Source organism: Oryx dammah, unplaced genomic scaffold, assembly GCF_014754425.2.
Source record: "Oryx dammah isolate SB20612 unplaced genomic scaffold, SCBI_Odam_1.1 HiC_scaffold_12, whole genome shotgun sequence".
Classification (NCBI taxonomy): domain Eukaryota; kingdom Metazoa; phylum Chordata; class Mammalia; order Artiodactyla; family Bovidae; genus Oryx; species Oryx dammah.
In genome coordinates, this window is record NW_024070196.1 from 26,407,967 (window position 1) to 26,425,949 (window position 17,983).

At 37.0% G+C, this 17,983-nt stretch overlaps 1 non-coding gene across 1 annotated transcript; it reads left to right on the plus strand.

Moving 5' to 3' along the window:
• The first annotated feature begins 16,006 nt into the window (after positions 1–16,006).
• Positions 16,007–16,079, plus strand: TRNAS-GGA. The gene has a single exon. It is a non-coding gene; the product is annotated as a tRNA-Ser (tRNA).
• Positions 16,080–17,983: the final 1,904 nt, after the last annotated feature.

Below are 17,983 nucleotides of genomic sequence, written 5' to 3' on the forward strand. Positions count from 1 at the left end.
CAACCAGTAAAAAAAAAAAAAAAAAAAAAAATTGGAGAGAAGAAAGTATAGAGCTTCAAATCACAGAAGTAACAGTTGTAAAATTTGGGGAAATCTGAGATAATTAAACTTTGTGATTTGACATCAGTAGACATTTTTGCGTAGTTGGGAATTAAAGAAAATTAAATGTTTTGAAGTGACAAGAAAAATATCTTCTGAGAAAAGTATGTGCAGGCATGAATACATAGTTCTTCAGCTTTGTCTTAGTTAAATTTTGGAGAATACTGTTTTGGCTTTGTTTGTTTGCTTTTATTATAATAAGCACTGGGAGAGGATATCTGTTCAAAAAGAAAGAAAAATCATAATTGGTCAACTAATATGAAGGAGCTGGTATATGACAAAGGAATCTAAACCTAAAATGAGAAGATAGCAGATATTATTCTTTTTTAGAAAATATAATACCCATCAGTAGAGGACATTATTATTACTGATAAAGATGAAGACACTTTAAAACTTTATCATATTAATGAAATCAACATTACAGATTGTCATAATAGAGCCAGTATGAAGAAGGTTTTGTGTTTGGTGGGAAGGAGGAATAGTGTGTGGAAACCCTTATTAATTATAAATAAAAGATAACTTCAACATAATTGATTGCTCTATAATCCATTCAAGTTTGTACCCCTAATTTTTATTATTCTTTAATATAATACAATTTTGATTATGTTATTGTTACCTGGTCATATATGAACTGACCCATCTTAGTCTAATTGACCCAGATAAGCACTTAATTAATGTAAATGAAACAAAAGTATATAGAATAAAGTCACACCTACAAAATTATTGCTGTTTAAATAACTCAGACATTTAGGGACTGTATCTCAAACTCACATTGCTAGACATAAAGGTAATTTTCTATGCAAAATTAACATTAAATTACCACAAACTTTAGATGCAATTGACAATTAATTTTTCTCTGTTATGTTCATGTGACTTTAAGGAGAACTCACTTGTCTGACTTTGCTTCTATCCCATTGATTTCATTGTTAGTCCCTGTTCACTACCCGCATATCAAAATGGTGACCTTTCTCAGATCTCAGATTTGGTTCTTTTTTCCTCTGTCTTTATGTGTATACAGTATCACTTCATGACTATGTGATATGGTTCTAGTGATTCCAAATTTACATGTTCTTACTTCTTCCATGTCCAAGTAAGACATGGCTAGTTTATCCAATCACCTAATAAAATTGATGCAGATGACTCCACCCTTATGGCAGAAAGTGAAGAGAAAGTAAAAAGCCTCTTGATGAAAGTGAAAGAGGAGAGTGAAAAAGTTGGCTTAAAGCTCAACATTCAGAAAACGAAGATCATGGCATCCGGTCCCATCACTTCATGGGAAATAGATGGGGAAACAGTGGAAACAGTGTCAGACTTTATTTTTTGGGGCTCCAAAATCACTGCAGATGGTGATTGCAGCCATGAAATTAAAAGACGCTTACTCCTTGGAAGAAAAGTTATGACCAACCTAGATAACATGGTGAAAAGCAGAGACATTACTTTGCCAACAAAGGTCCGTTTAGTCAAGGCTATGGTTTTTCCATTGGTCATGTATGGATGTGAGAGTTGGACTGTGAAGAAAGCTGAGCGCCGAAGAATTGATGCTTTTGAACTGTGGTGTTGGAGAAGACTCTTGAGAGTCCCTTGGACTGCAAGGAGATCCAACCAGTCCATTCTGAAGGAGATCAGCCCTGGGATTTCTTTGGAAGGAATGATGCTGAAGCTGAAGCTCCAATACTTTGGCCACCTCATGCGAAGAGTTGACTCATTGGAAAAGACTTTGATGCTGGGAGGGGTTGAGGGCAGGAGGAGAAGGGGACCACAGAGGATGAGGTGGCTGGATGGCATCACTGACTGGATGAAGTGAATCTGAGTGAACTCCAGGAGTTGATGATGGACAGGGAGGCCTGGCGTGCTACGATTTATGGGGTCGCAGAGTCAGACATGACTGAGCGACTGAACTGAACTGAACTGAATAAAATTGAGTATGTTAATAGGCATCCCAAATTCAACATGTTCATCAATGAACTTCTACTACTTCCCACAGTATCTCCTTCACCTTGAGTCTCTCTTTATCTCAGGTGATGGCAACACCATCCTATTTGCTCAAGTCAAAAAAAAAAAAAAAGAAAGAGAATGAGAGAGAGAGAGACAACAATGATTTTTGTGTTTTTTATCTCACACACTGTAACACATATTCAGCTTATCTGGAAACCCTCAAGCTTCACGTCAAAACACACCCAGGCTTTCATTACTTTCCCTACTTCAACAGCTTCCCTGAAACCTCATCACCATCATCTTTTACCTGTATTATTGTAGACACTTCCAACTGACATCCTTATTTTCACCTTTGCTCTTTCAAGTTTGTTCTCAGTGTAGGAAGGTGTTATTTAACGTGAGCTAGGTTATGTCTCTCATCTCAGAACTCCCCCATAGTTCACCAGCTCAATCAATGCCTAGAAGTCACTCTCTTCACATAACTACAAACTAAAACTGACCCTTACCACATCTCCTGACTTTATTTCTTACTACCTCAGTTTCCTTCCTGTCCATTATATATCTATGGAAGAGATAAATAAGAACATCTCCAATGAGTGATTCAGAGAAATACATTATACCAATTTGCAATGATACCAATAAGCAAATATTGCTTTTATTAATTTTAATATTATTTTTACAGTTTGTGTTTAGGTGTGGCTTTTATTTTCAAAAAGAATTTTATAAAAGGCAGGAGGTGTATTCTTAAGTATGTAAAATATAAATATTTTTTTTGAAGTTTTAATTTATCATAATAACTTATTTAAACTTGTTATTAAAAATACATGGGTTATTATAAATTCCATGATTAAATTGCATAGCTATACAATTTAAACACATAAAGAGTGATTACATTTCTAAAATATATTTGAGAGTTTTAATTAAGCATAAAATAGATACTCTTAATTTTTAAAGAAGGGTATTCTGAATATCTTTTAAAATGCAGTCAAGCAATTTTAGCCATGTGTTAATGATGTATCAGTTGTCAGATCATTTTGCCAAATCGAATGTAGAAAACATGCTGCTTCTTATCATCAAATCAAGGCTCTAACTTCACTGCAGTGATAGGATGTTATAACCTGTTAGAGTTACTGGGCATATTTCATATAAAAACCACACTATGCTGTAATAGTGAAATTTTAAAAAAGTATTCTTTGGAACCAGGCTAACGTGCTGAGACTTGCTTATTATTTCTCTATTAAATGGTACTGTGTTTGAAGAGATTAAATAGAAAATATATTTAAAGAGGATAAAGTAAAAGGCTACTGATTAGACAAAAGTAATTATGTAACTACTAAAAAATTATATTTTTGCAAAGTTTGTCTTACATCAATGTAAAGCTCTTTTAAAATTTAGGCTGCATATGATAAGCCTATAGCAAACATTATTCTCAGTGGTGAAAAATTGAACACATTCCCCCTAACATCAGGAATAATACAAGGGTCTCCACTTTCACCACTACTACTCAACATATTTCTAGAAGTCCTAGCTACAGAAATAAGAGAAGAAAAAAAAAAAAAAAAAGAAATAAAAGGAATCCAGATTGGAAAAGAAGTAACACTCTCATTATTTCCAGATGACATGATACTGTACATAGAAAACCCTAAAGATAGTATCAGAAAATTACTATAGCTAATCAGTTAATTTAGCCAAGTTGCAGAATACAAAATCAATACCAGAAATCACTTGCATTTCTATATACTAACTGAAAAATCAGAAAGATAAATTAAGGAATCAATCCCATTCACCATTGCAACAAAAAGAAATAAATATCTAGAAATAAACTTACCTAAATAGACAAAAGAACTGTACACAGGAAAATATAATACACCTATGATGAAAGAAATCAAAGATGACATAAACAGATGGAGAGATATTCCATGTTCCTGGGCAGGAAGAATCAATATCATGAAAATGACTATACCACGAAATGCAATCTACAGATTCAATGTGACCCCTATGAAACTGGGGTGACCCCTATGATGGCATTTTTCAAAGAACTAGAAGAAAAAAATTCATGATTCATATGGAAACACAAAAGACCCCGAATAGCCAAAGCAATCCTGAAAAAGAAGAATGGGGCTGGAGGAATCAACCTTCCTGACTTCAGATTATACTACAAAGCCACAATCATCAAGACAGTATGGTACTGGCACAAAAACACAAATATAGACCAATGGAGCAAGATAAAAGCCCAGAAATAAACCCATGCACCTGTGGGTACCTTATTTTTGACAAAGGAGGAAGGAATATACAATGGGGCAAAGACAGCCTCTTCAATAAATGGTGCTGGGAAAACTGTAAAAGAATGAAACTAGAACACTTCCTAACACCACACACAAAGATAAACTCAACATAAGACCTAAAGGTACAACCAGAAACTATAAAACTCTTAGAGGAAAACATAGACAGAATACTCAGTGACATAAATCAAAGCAAGATCCTCTATGATCCACCTCATGGAGTAATGGTAATAAAAACAAAAGTAAACAAGTGGGAGGGGACCTGATGAAACTTAAAAGCTTTTGCACAGCAGAGGAAACTATAAGCAAGGTGAAAAGACAACCCTCAGAATGGGAGAAAATAATAGCAAATGAAACAAGTGACAACAGATTAATTTCCAAAATATACAAGCAGTTCATATGCCAGAAAAACAACCCAGTCAAATAGTGGGAAAAGGACCTAAGTAGACATTTCTCCAAAGAAGACATACAGATGGCTAACAAACACAGGAAAAGATGTTCAACATCGCTCATTATTAGAGAAAAGCAAATCAAAACCACAATGAGATATCACTTCATACCTGTCAGAATGGCCACCATCAAAAAGTCTACAAACAATAAATGCTGGAGAGGGTGTGGAGAAAAAGGAATGCTCTTGCACTGTTGGTGGGAATGTAAATTGATACAGTTACTATGGAAGATGATATGGAGATTTCTTAAAAAACTAGGAATAAAACCACCATATGATCCAGCAATCCCACTCCTAGACATATGCCCTGAAAAAAACAAAATTGAATAAGACACATGTATCCCACTGTTCATTGCAGCACTATTTACAATAGCTAGAACATGGAAGCAACCTAGATGTCCTTTGACAGATGAATGGATAAAGAAGTTGTGGTACATATACAGAATGGAATATTCAGTTCAGTTCAGTTGCTCAGTTGTGTCCGACTCTTTGCGACCCCTTGAATCTCAGCACTCCAGGCCTCCCTGTCCATCACCAACTCCTGGAGTTCACTCAAATTCATGTCCATTGAGTCAGTGATGCCATCCAGCCATCTCATCCTCTGTCTTCTCCTTCTCCTCCTGCCCCCAATCCCTCCCAGCTTCAGAGTCTTTTCCAATGAGTCAGCTCTTCCTATGAGGTGGCCAAAGTACTGGAGTTGCAGCCTCAGCGTCAATCCTTCCAAAGAACACCCAGGGCTGACCTCCTTTAGAATGGACTGGTTGGATCTCCTTGCAGTCCAAGGGGTTCACAAGAGTCTTCTCCAACACCACAGTTCAAAAGCATCAATTCTTCGGCGCTCAGCTTTCTTCACAGTCAAACTCTCACATCCATACATGACCACTGGAAAAACCATAGCCTTGACTACACGGACCTTTGCTGGCAAAGTAATGTCTCTGCTTTTCAATACGTTATCTAGGTTGGTCATAACTTTTCTTCCAAGGAGTAAGCATCTTTTAATTTCATGGCTGCAATCACCATCTGCAGTGATTTTGGAGCCCCAAAAGATAAAGTCTGACACTGTTTCCACTGTTTCCCCATCTATTTCCCATGAAGTGATGGGACCAGATGCCATGATCTTCATTTTCTGAATGTTGAGCTTTAAGCCAACTTTTTCACTCTCCTCTTTCACTTTCATCAAGAGGCTTTTTACTCAGCCATAAAAATGAGCATATTTGAGTCAGTTTTGATGAGGTAGATGAATCTAAAATCTATTTTATGGAGTGAAATGAGTCAGAAAGAAAAATATAAATATCATATTTTAATGCATATATACGGAATCTAGAAAAATGGTACTGAAGAATTTATTTACAGGACAGTAATGGAAAAGCAGACATAGAGAATAAGCTTATGAACATAGGGAGAGGTGAGGAGAGGGAGAGATGTATGGAAAAAGTAACATGGAAACTTACATTACTGTATGTAACATAGATAGCCAATGTGAATTTGCTGTAAGGCTCAGGAAACTCAAAGAGGGACTGTATCAATCTAGAGGGGTGGGACAGGACAGGAGATGGGAGGGAGGTTGAAAAGGGAAGGGATATATGTATACCTATGGCTGATTCATGTTAAGGTTTGACAGAAAACAACAAAATTCTGTAAAGCAATTATCCTTCAAAAAAATGTTAAAAAATTCAAATGTATGAAATAGAATAGCAATAAGAGAAAACAAAAAAATAAATTTTTAAATATCTCTATTTGAAATTTGGGGTAAAGAATAATATTTAAATTGACTCATAGCTTTGAGATATTTTTGTGATACTAGATTTTGATTCTGACCATCCAACTATAGATTGGCTGTTCCAACAAATCCCTCCTCAGTTTCCATTAACTAGCTAGAGTGGCTTACAGAACTCAGAGAAGCTGATTACATTACTGCTTTATTATAAAAAGACATAACTGAGGAGCAGCCAGATGGAAGAGATGCATTAGGCAAGAAGGGGGAAAGGGCCAGGAGCTCCCATGCCCACTCCAAGCCCACTCTCCCCAGTTTCAGGGGTTCCACAACCTGGAAGCTCTCTAACCTTGAGCCGCTAAGATTTTATGGAGGCTTCATTACACAGTCCACAGTTGATTAAATTATTGTTCATTGGGGTTGATTTCAACCCTTCAGCTCCTCTCCTACCCTCTCTTGGGGGTAGGGGGTGAGACTGAAAGTTCTGATACACTAATCACATGGTCATTTGCCCCTGGTGACCAGCCCCCATCTTGAGGTATAACCCTAAAATCACCTTATTAACATCAACTCTTATATGATTGAAGGGTTTGTTATGAATATTAAGATATCTTTTTTGTTCTTAGCACTTATGAAATTCCAAGGGTTTTAGAAGCTGTGAGCCAGGAACCAAAGAGCAGATGTTTATTTCTGTTATAAACCATAGTAAGATTTATGAAATTAGATGTTACCCAGTAAACATATCAATAGGTTACAACATTAGAGCAAATTAACCCAAATAAAATTGCATTGTTTTATTTTTTTAATATTTGAAGACATTCTACACACTTGTTAAAATTAGCTAGCAAATAGAAACATATAAGATGTATAAAACTTCTGCCACATGATTATCATACTTCTTTGACATTCGCTACAAACAGGTGGCACATTATACTGCAAATTGACATGCACTAGAAAATTAAAGATTGAGTATTTCCATTACTGATTTGTTTATACTTAATTTTTCAGTTGAAATATCCTGATTATTTTTTCTTATCTTTTAAAAACTCCATTTTTCCTGGAGTTTGTGAACTGTACATATTTAAACCTCTTAAAATATGGATGTGAGCAATTTCACTCCATTAACATTTAAACATGAGTTGTGTATTGCAATTACAACAGTTTCAGACTGAAATTAGAAAACTACAGATTATCATTGGGAGAAGATGAAACATCAAATAAGTTGTATCAAATGAAGCCTGAAGGATATTAATTTCATCACGTTGTATACTAAATTATATCTTTACATTTTAGAGAAGGAAATAAATCCATCCACATATAAAAAATAGGAATAAAAATAAGTTAATAGTATAATAGCAATCAATCATCATATTACTCTGACAACAAAAATATATATCAATTATAAAGTGAAAGTGAAAAGTGAAAGTGAAAGTTGCTAAGTCGTGTCCAACTCTTTGCAACTGCATGGACTTTACAGTCCATGGAATTCATCAGGCCAGAATACTGGAGTGGGTAGCCTTCCCCTTCCCCAGGGGATCTTCCCCACCCAGAAACTGAACCTGGGTCTCCTACATTGCAGGCATATTCTTTATCAACTGAGCTACTAGGGGATCCCTTCTTCAATTATAAACACTATCATAAATGGCTAGTGTTCTCCAGATAATACAAAAAGAATAAAGTTATGAATTAACTGTTGAATCTTTTGAAATAGCGAAAACCTTGCATATACTTGCCAGTTAAACTCAGAAAGCTTTGATTCTGTTCATAGACAAGTATATTTTATTTTGAGTGATTAGAAAACAGTTATCATAATGAAAGAAAGTGGATATCAAACAGATCACAGTGAAGTAATTTTGGGGGGAGTGAATTTGAGTTTTCTTTTAATTACGTTTTCTTTTAATTTCATTTAATTACAGAATTAAAAGAATTAGTGGGAGGACATTATTAGAGATAACCGAAGAGACTGGTTCCAAATAGGAAAAGGAGTACGTCAAGGCTGTATATTGTCACCCTGCTTATTTAACTTACATGCAGAGTACATCATGAGAAATGCTAGGCTGGAAGAAGCACAAGCTGGAATCAAGATTGCCGGGAGAAATATCAATAACCTCAGATATGCAGATGATACCACCCTTATGGCAGAAAGTGAAGATGAACTCAAAAGCTTCTTGATGAAAGTGAAAGAGGAGAGTGAAAAAGTTGGCTTAAAGCTCAACATTCAGAAAATGCAGATCATGGCATCCGGTCCCATCACTTCATGGGAAATAGATGGAGAAACAGTGGAAACAGTGTCAGATTTTATTTTTGGGGGCTCCAAAATCACTGCTGATGGTGATTTCAGCCATGAAATTAAAAGATGCTTACTCCTTGGAAGAAAAGTTATGACCAACCTTAATAGCCATGGTCCATCTAGTCAAGGCTATGATTATTCCAGTAGTCATGTACGGATGTGAGAGTTGGACTTTAAGGAGGCTGAGCACTGAAGAATTGATGCTTTTGAACTGTGGTGTTGGAGAAGACTCTTGAGAGTCCCTTGGACTGCAAGGAGATCCAACCAGTCCATTCCAAAGGAGATCAGTCCTGGGTGTTCTTTGGAAGGAATGATGCTAAAGCTGAAACTCCAGTACTTTGGCCACCTCATGCGAAGAGTTGACTCATTGGAAAAGACTCTGATGCTGGGAGGGATTGGGGGCAGGAGGAGAAGGGGATGACAGAGGATGAGATGGCTGGATGGCATCACGGACTCGATGGACGTGAGTCTGAGTGAACTCTGGGAGTTGGTGATGGATAGGGAGGCCTGGCGTGCTGCGATTCATGGGGTCGCAAAGAGTCAAACACCACTGAGCGACTGAACTGAACTGAACTGATCACAGAATTACTCATTTGGAGACATGTTGTTAATTTTAGATACTACTTAGGACAGAAGATAATTTAAGCCCTTAATATTCATTAATCTTAGTCTTAGAAATTAAAAATATCTATTTTTCATTTTATTACTGTTTATACACTTATGATCTAAGGCTTCCCAAGTGGCACAGTGGTAAAGAATTCACCTACCAATGCTGGAAATGCAAGAGATGCGAGTTCACAGACATGGTGGGCTACAGTCCATGGTGTCTCAGAGTCTGATGCGACAGAGCACACACACGCAGACTTATGATCTAAGTCCATTAGTCCCTTATGTAGCATAAAACGTGTAATATTAAACTGCCCATGGTCCAGCAGCACTCCACCCTCTTCTGGTAAACCTAGAAGATACAAATTGGGTTTCCAGATCTCCCTCTACTCAAAAAACAGACAGCCCAAAAATATATTTTACAAGGCTTTTATATTACACAGATAGCATATCATACTCACATACACAAATTTATTTCAGATAAAACTCTGAAAACTTCTCAATAAAGAACTGAAAGTTTCTTTGTCATGTTCAATTTTTTTAAAGTTATGATGAAAAGGGAAAGTCGCTCAGTTGTGTCTGACTCTTGTGATGCCACGGACTATACAGGACATGGAATTCTCCAGGCCAGAATACTGGAGTGGGTAGCCCTTCCCTTCTCCGGGGGATTTTCCCAACCCAGTGACCAAACCCAGGTCTCCCGCATTGCGGGCAGATCTTTACCAGCTGAGTCACAAAGGAAACTATGTTATAACAAAGCAAATATTTTTCAAAGGCCCTTTAATAGTCCATTCTTATATGTTTCTAAAATACTATAAAAGCAATTGATCTTTATAAGACTATCAATAATCTAAAAATAGTAAATGTGTTCTCTCAGTGGTTGCAGGATTTTCTATTTTTACCTAAAAAATTGATGATTGTAATAAAAACCAAGACTTAACATTTCTACTCCATGTGGATATTTTGAATGTAGAGATTTGTCTACATGAAAAAAATCTTATTCTCTCAGTTTCTTTGAGACATTAATTTTTGTTTTAATGTTGTTTGGCTTCAGTCCATGCAAACATACAATATTAATCATCAGGCTTCATGGGAAGAACAATGAAAATTTAAAGTTCTAGCTTTAATTTTGTTGACAGCTGATTTAATGTTGTCTCTTTAAAGCAAATTAGCTTTGAGAAATGCCTTTAAAATATATGCATGAATTTCACTGTTTTGTCATTCATTTAAAATATGAAAAGAATTGTTTGTTTTATGTTTTCTTTATGATTATAAAAGAAAAGCATGCTCACTTAAAAAGATTCAGATAGTGATTTTAATATGAGAGGAAAGTATAAATTACATAATATCTTAATTCCTAGCCATAAGTGCTGTACAAATTTAGCATGTATTCTGCAGTATCTTTCAATGCATATACTTGCACACACAAATACACACATATACTGAAATGATCATATAAATTTTCTCTTAGGATACTTTCCCCTGAGCAAAGCTTTATATAATTATGGTAGTGACTATGTTGACTATGAATGTTTTTATTATTGCTGACTGGCAATATAATTTTATATAACTTATATATCTATTCAATCCAAGTGTACAAAAATGAGTTTTTTTAAATAGCTATTTTCTAGTTCTGTCTTTGTGTGTGTGTGTTTTACTGTAATAAGATAATTTTTGAAATTTTTCTTTTTAGTCTAAGAAAAAACCTAGTTTGCTGTCTTATTTTTTTTCAAACTATTTCCTTCTAGTACTTTCTTATGTAAGTGGATATATTGACTTTCATTGTCATCAGGTCTCATCACTGTAAACGTGTATAGAATTTGGTCTTTCTTTTCATTAGAGAAATTTCCTTAATCTTGCTCTTAATTATGCTTATTGTATTTCAGCCAGTTTTTCATGGTGTTACATTTTCATCATGTTTCCCTGCTAGATTGAGAGTCCTTTAGCTCTTACATTGTAGTCTCTAAGATCTATAGATTGCAAACTTTCTTTATACATCTGAAATATTTTTATTTATTTTTTTCATTTTCGTCATGCTTAAGTCCGTCAGTTCAGATGCTCAGTCATGTCCGACTCTTTGCAACCCCATGTACTGCAGCATGCCTGGCTTCCCTGTCCATCACCAACTCCTGAAGCTTGGTGATGCCATCTAACCATCTCATCCTCTGTCATCCCCTTCTCTTTCTGCCTTCAATCTTTCCCAGCATAAGGATCTTTTCCAGTGAGTCAGTTCTTCGCATCAGGTGGCCAAAGTATTGGAGTTTCAGTTTTAGCATCAGTCCTTCCAGTGAATACTCAGGACTGATTTTCTTAAGGATGGACTGGTTGAAATAATAGTCATGTTTACATTATTATATGATATCTAATTTCACCATGTTTTATATGATTATTTACAATTCTTTTTTAGTTTTCCCTTGCTTCTGGGTTATTTCTCTCCAAATAAAATTTTGCAAACATATATTAAGTACTTATGATGTGTTAGGGTTCACAAAGTTGATTTTGTAGATAAAAGCTATTGCATTCCTATTATAGAGTTTACAGTCCAAATGTGAGCTAGGTATCATGTAAATAAATATTTATATGTAAAAAAAAGTATGTTATTATTTATTATGACAGTTCTTCTGAGGAAAAATTTTTCTAGCCTGCCTGAGACAATGATAATATTTACAGAATGGGAAGATAAATAGGAGTTGGTTAGACATTAGGTAGTGAAGAGAGCATTTCAAGAAGATGTAGTATCATGTGAGAAGAGGTTAGAAAAGATTATTATAGGGTCTGTGTGTTTGAAAAAAGCTAAGTGATTGAAGTAAATTAAGAGTTACAGGTTGGGGAAGTTGTTCATGCTGCAAAAATATACTGCCTATTTACACTGTGCAGGGTTTTGTAATGACTGCTATCATTATAGTTTGGTAGATGATACTCTATTCTTCCACGTTTATTCTTTAGTCTTAAAATAATCTAAAAGCATAGGTATCCTACAAATTAATCATTTGAAACCTCTACTATAATAGGCTTGAGAGGCCAGAAAGAGAAGCTTTCACACCATATGATAATAACAGAGCACAAAAGGAAGAAAAAAGACTTCCTCTTCTTGCCCGGCAAGAGCTCAGCCAATGAGAAACTGTCAGAAGTCAGCCAATGAAAAACCGCTATACCTAGAACTCTCAATTCCTCAAATAGAACCTTTGTTTACTCTAGCCCTCCTTTCTTTTCCCTACTATATCTACTCTACTTGTTGACCTGGATTTGCACAGGACTTATTTTTGCAGAATCTGAATCGCACTTCTTTGTTATCCCAAATAAACCCATCTTTCTCTGTAGAAATAACTGGCAATCTATTTATGTAAAATGAGCATTGATTTAACAAATAAGAAAACTTCTTCACCACCGAGATGTTGAGTGATGTATTTCAGTTCAGTTCAGTCGCTCAGTTGTGTCCTACTACTTGTGACCCCATGGACTACAGTAGGTCAGGCTTTCCCTAGCCGTCACCAACTCCCAGACTTTAGACAAACTCATGTCCATTGAGTCAATGATGCCATCCAACCATCTCATTCTCTGTCATCCACTTCTCCTCCCGCCTTCAACCTTCCCCATCATCAGGGTCTTTTCCAGTGAGTCAGTTCTTCACATTAGGGGACCAAAGTATTGGAGTTTCAGCTTCAGCATCAGTCCTTCCAATGAATATTCAACACTGATTTCCTTTACGATGGATTGATTGGATCTCCTTGCAGTCCAAGGGGCTCTCAAGAATCTTCTCCAAGACCATAGTTCAAAAGCATCAATTCTTTAGCACTCAGCTTTCTTTATAGTCCAACTCTCACATCCATACATGAATACTGGAAAAATCATAGCTTTGACTAGATGGACCTTTGTTGGTAAAGTAATGTCTCTGTTTTTTAATATGCTGTTTAGGTTGGTCATAACTTTTCTTCCAAGGAGCAAAGGTCTTTTAATTGTGTGGCTGCAGTCACCATCTGCAGTGATTTTAAAGCCCCCCAGAATAAAGTCAACCACTGTTTCCATTGTTTCCCCATTCATTTGTCATGAAGTGATGGGACTGGATGCCATGGTCTTAGTTTTCTGAATGTTGAGTTTTAAGCCAACTTTTTCACTGTCCTCTTTCACTTTCACCTAGAGGCTCTTTAGTTCTTCATCACTTTCTGCCATAAGGGTGGTGTCATCTGCATATTAGAGGTTATTGATATTTCTCCTGGCAATCTTGATTCCAGTTTGTGATTCATCAAGTCTGGCATTTCACTTGATGTACACTGCATAAAAGTTAAATAAGCAGAGTGACAATATACAGCCTTGACATACTCCTTTCCTGATTTGGAACCAGTCTGTTGATCCTCGTGCAGTTCTCACTGTTGCTTCTTGTCCTGCATACAGATTTCTCAGGAGGCAGGTCAGGTGGTCTCACATTCCCATCTCTTTAAGAATTTTCCACAGTTTGTTGTGATTCATACAGTCAAAGGCTTTCGTGTAGTCAATAAAACAAAAGTAGATGTTTTTCTGGAACTCTCTCACTTTTTCGATGATCCAGTGGGTGTTGGCAATTTGATCTCTGGTTCCTCTGCATTTTCTAAATCTAGCTTGAACATCTGGAAGTTCATGGTTCACGTACTGTTGAAGCCTCACTTGGAGAATTTTGAGCATTACTTTGCTATCATGTGAGACGAATGCAATTGTGTGGTAGTTTGAACATTCTTTGGCATTGTCTTTCTTTGGGATTGGAATGAAAACTGAACTTTTCCAGTCCTGTGGCCACTACTGAGTTTCCCAAATTTGCTGGCATATTGAATGCAGCACTTTCACAGCATCATCTATTAAGATTTGAAATGATGTATTTAAGACCACACAACTGGGAAGTGGTGGACATTGGTTTGAAAGCTTCTAATCTAGCTACCCAATCTGCTCTCTTAATCAATGTACTATACTGCCAGTCAAATATTTTGTATTTTACTCTATGTATAATAAAAAGACATGAAAAGACTTAAAGTATGAGAGTATTAAAATAGCATTATTTTTAAATATCATTCATGGTTGCTTATGCTGAATGAAGTGTGACTTTACAAGACTAACATTAAAGCAATATATTACTAAGCTATTGTTGTAGTTTAGATAGGAAGTAATGTGGTCTATGTTTAGGGTAATGTGAGTGTGTATCTTAACCACACTTTATTTTGTCAGCCTCACTTTAAGTCCAAAGTTCTACCCCATACCCTCTTGACCTGACTGAACTTAAGCCTTACTCACAAGGAATGTACTCAAGCCAGATAAGTTCTCTATTAACTTTCATCCTTGCTTCATCTGATATGAAAACTGGAAGGATGTGTTTGCTGACATAGATAATCATTGGTTCTGAGACTCCTGTGGGGAGAAAGAAAAAGGTATGAGAACTGTTTCCCATAACTGTGGACTTGATTCTCCCTGGTAGTCAGATTCAGGTTTTAGTTTTGGTCCTTTTAAGTACCCTTATCTCCCTTTCTGTGGAGTGCAGCTTCAAATTTGTCTTGATCTTTGATATGCCCCATTCTTCCTGATTATATATAAGTTACTTAGAGAGCAAACTTCATTGTTGTACTTTATGGAGATGTTGCTTCATTTTTCAGACTTAAAGTTCCTTCTTGGCTTGGAGGATTTTACTCATATCTCTGCCTCCCAACACCAGTTTTGGTTGGAAACGCTAATTGGATTGAATGTATACTAGAGAATGCATTGAAGGATTTGTCTTAACCAGAAAGTAGAAGCAGTGAAGTCACTCAGTTGTGTCCGACTCTTTGCAACCCCATGGACTGTAGCCTGCCAGGCTCCTCCATCCATGGGTTTTTCCAAGCGAGAATACTGGAGTGGGTAGCCATTTCCTTCTCCAGGGGATCTTCCTAACCCAGGGATCAAACCTGGGTCTCCCATACTGCAGGCTGACTCTACCATGAGCCACCAGAGAAGCCAACCAGAAAGTGGTAGTGAGGGGGAAAAAAAAAAAAAAAAAAACAAACATGGGGGAGAGAAGAGGAAGGCCTATTGTACTATAATAGAGAGAAGTGGAAAAGGTACATAATGGGAAAGAAACCAAAGGTCAGTTATGGAAATGTTGATTTGAAGATGCTCAAATTACCCAAGTGTTTGATTGTTATATAAACTCAATAGCAGTGCTCATTAAAGTGAAAGTGGGTAAAATCAGGTATGAGCTTCCCTTGAGGCTCAGATGGTAAAGAATCTGCCTGCAATGTGGGAGACCTGGGCTCTATCCCTGGGTTGGGAAGATCCCCTGGAGAAGGGAAAAGCTACCCACTCCACTATTCTAGCCTGGAAATTTCCAGGGACTGTATAGTCCCTAGGGACACAAAGAGTTGGACAGGACTGAGCAACTTTCACTTTCACTTTCAAAATCAGGTATAGGGAGCAATGGTACTTTTAAGTATGAAATAGTATCTAGTAAACAGTATGTAGGTCCTAAATGTGTTCATTGGTGCAAGAATCTTATTCCTTTCTTCTTGACCTTCTTAGGGACAGAGCTATCTATCTATCATCTACCTATTTCACGATGTCCCTACCTATCATTTATCTAATCTATTTTCACACATAGACTTTCTTAAAGTATAATATGTTATTATCTTAGGAGGGCTTCCCTGGTGGCTCAGAGGTTAAAGCATCTGCCTGGAATGCTGGAGACCCAGGTTCGATCCCTGGGTCAGGAAGATCCTCTGGAGAAGGAAATGGCAACCCACTCCAGTACCTTTCCTGGAGAATCTCATGGAGAGAGGAGCTTGGTAGGCTACAGTCCATGGGGTCGCAAAGAGTCGGACACAACTGAGCAACTTCACTCACTCACTCACTCAATAAATACATGAGCTTCCTGGTGGTTCAGTGGTAAAGAATCCACCTGCCAATGCAGGAGACATGGGTCCATTCCCTGGATCAGGAAAAGCCCACTGGAGAAGGAAATAGCTACCAGTTCCAGTATTTTTGCCTGGAGAACCTTGGACAGAGGAGTCTGGTGGGCTACAGTCCATGGGGTCACAAAAAGGTTGGACATGACTTCAGTTCAGTTCAGTGGCTCAGTCTTGTCTGACTATTTGCGACCCCATGAACTGCAGCACATCAGGCCTCACTGTCCATCACCAAATCCCAGAGTTTACTCAAACTCATGTCCATTGAGTCTGTGATGCCACCCAAGAATCTCATCCTCTGTCATCCTCTTCTCCTCCTGCCTTCAATCTTTCCCAGCATCAGGGTCTTTTTCAGTTCTTCACATCAGGGGGCCAAATTATTGGAGTTTCAGCTTCAACATCAGTCCTTCCAATGAATATTCAGGACTGATTTCCTTTAGCATTAACTGGTTGGATCTCCTTAGAATCTAAGGGACTCTCAAGAATCTTCTCCAACACCACAGTTCAAAAGTATCAGTTCTTCAGCACTCAGCTTTCTTTGTAGTCCAACTCTCACATTTATACATGACTATTGCAAAAAATATAGCTTTGACTAGACAGATCTTTGTTGATGGTTAGGGTTAAAAAAAAAAGAATCAGCTCAATCCCAGGTCTCCATACTAAGACTTTATACCTACACTAATTATAGTTTCAGCTTTTTCAAAGAATGTAATTTCATTTTTAATTATTTGTTTTAATTGGAGGATAATTACTTTACGATATTGTGTTTTTTTTTTTTTTTTTTTTTTTTTGCTATTCATTGAGCTGGTGGGCTACAGTCCACGGGGTTGCAAAGAGTTCGGCACAAGTGAGCATGCAGCATGAATCAGCCACAGGTATACATGTATCTTGACTAGTCAATCAGGAAATTCTTAGCACAAATGATGTCTTAATAGACCCCTTTCATTGGGTTTCCCTGATGGCTCAGATGGTTAAGAATCTGCCAGCAGTGCAGGAGACCTGGATTTGATACCTGGTTTGGGAGGATGCCCTGGAGAAGGGAATGGCTACTCATTCCAGTATTCTTGCCTGGATAATCCCATGGACAGAGTAGCCTGGTGGGCTACAGCCAATGGGGTCACAAAGAGCTGGACAAGACTGAGCAACTAACACATACCTCAAAGGAAGGTGGCCTTTCCTGAAATAATTGTTTCCTTTATTTATGACTTCCGTGTCCCTCCCCTTTCAGCCTTTAAAAACGTTTCCTTTTTCTGCAGCTCTTTGGAGCTACTCTCTGTCTGCTAGCTGGGAGGCTTCCTGATTCATGAATCATTGAAGAATAAATATTAGCACCAAAAGCTACTCTACCTGGTTATAGAAACTATTAGTAGCAGGGAGTGTTAGCAGTGTACTTTCAGAATATTTGGCTTGTTTGTTCTTTGTTCTTTTGCATATAAAATGAAGAGAATTTACATTAGAAATATTAGTGACTCTTACAAACTGCTTCATCAGCTGGGAGTATTCTGTTTAACTCAGTATTTTATTGCAGTTGTTGCTGTTCTTAGTTAGAACATGCTCTTAAAATTTGAGATTCTGTGTGTGTGTGTGTGTTCAGTCATAGATTACTTTTTAAAGTGACATAACAAGACAGAGTTATGAACTTTCTATATTATTTTCAGAGCAATAGTCTCTGCAAATTTTGGTCCCTTGTAAAGATAATGTCTCTGAACACAA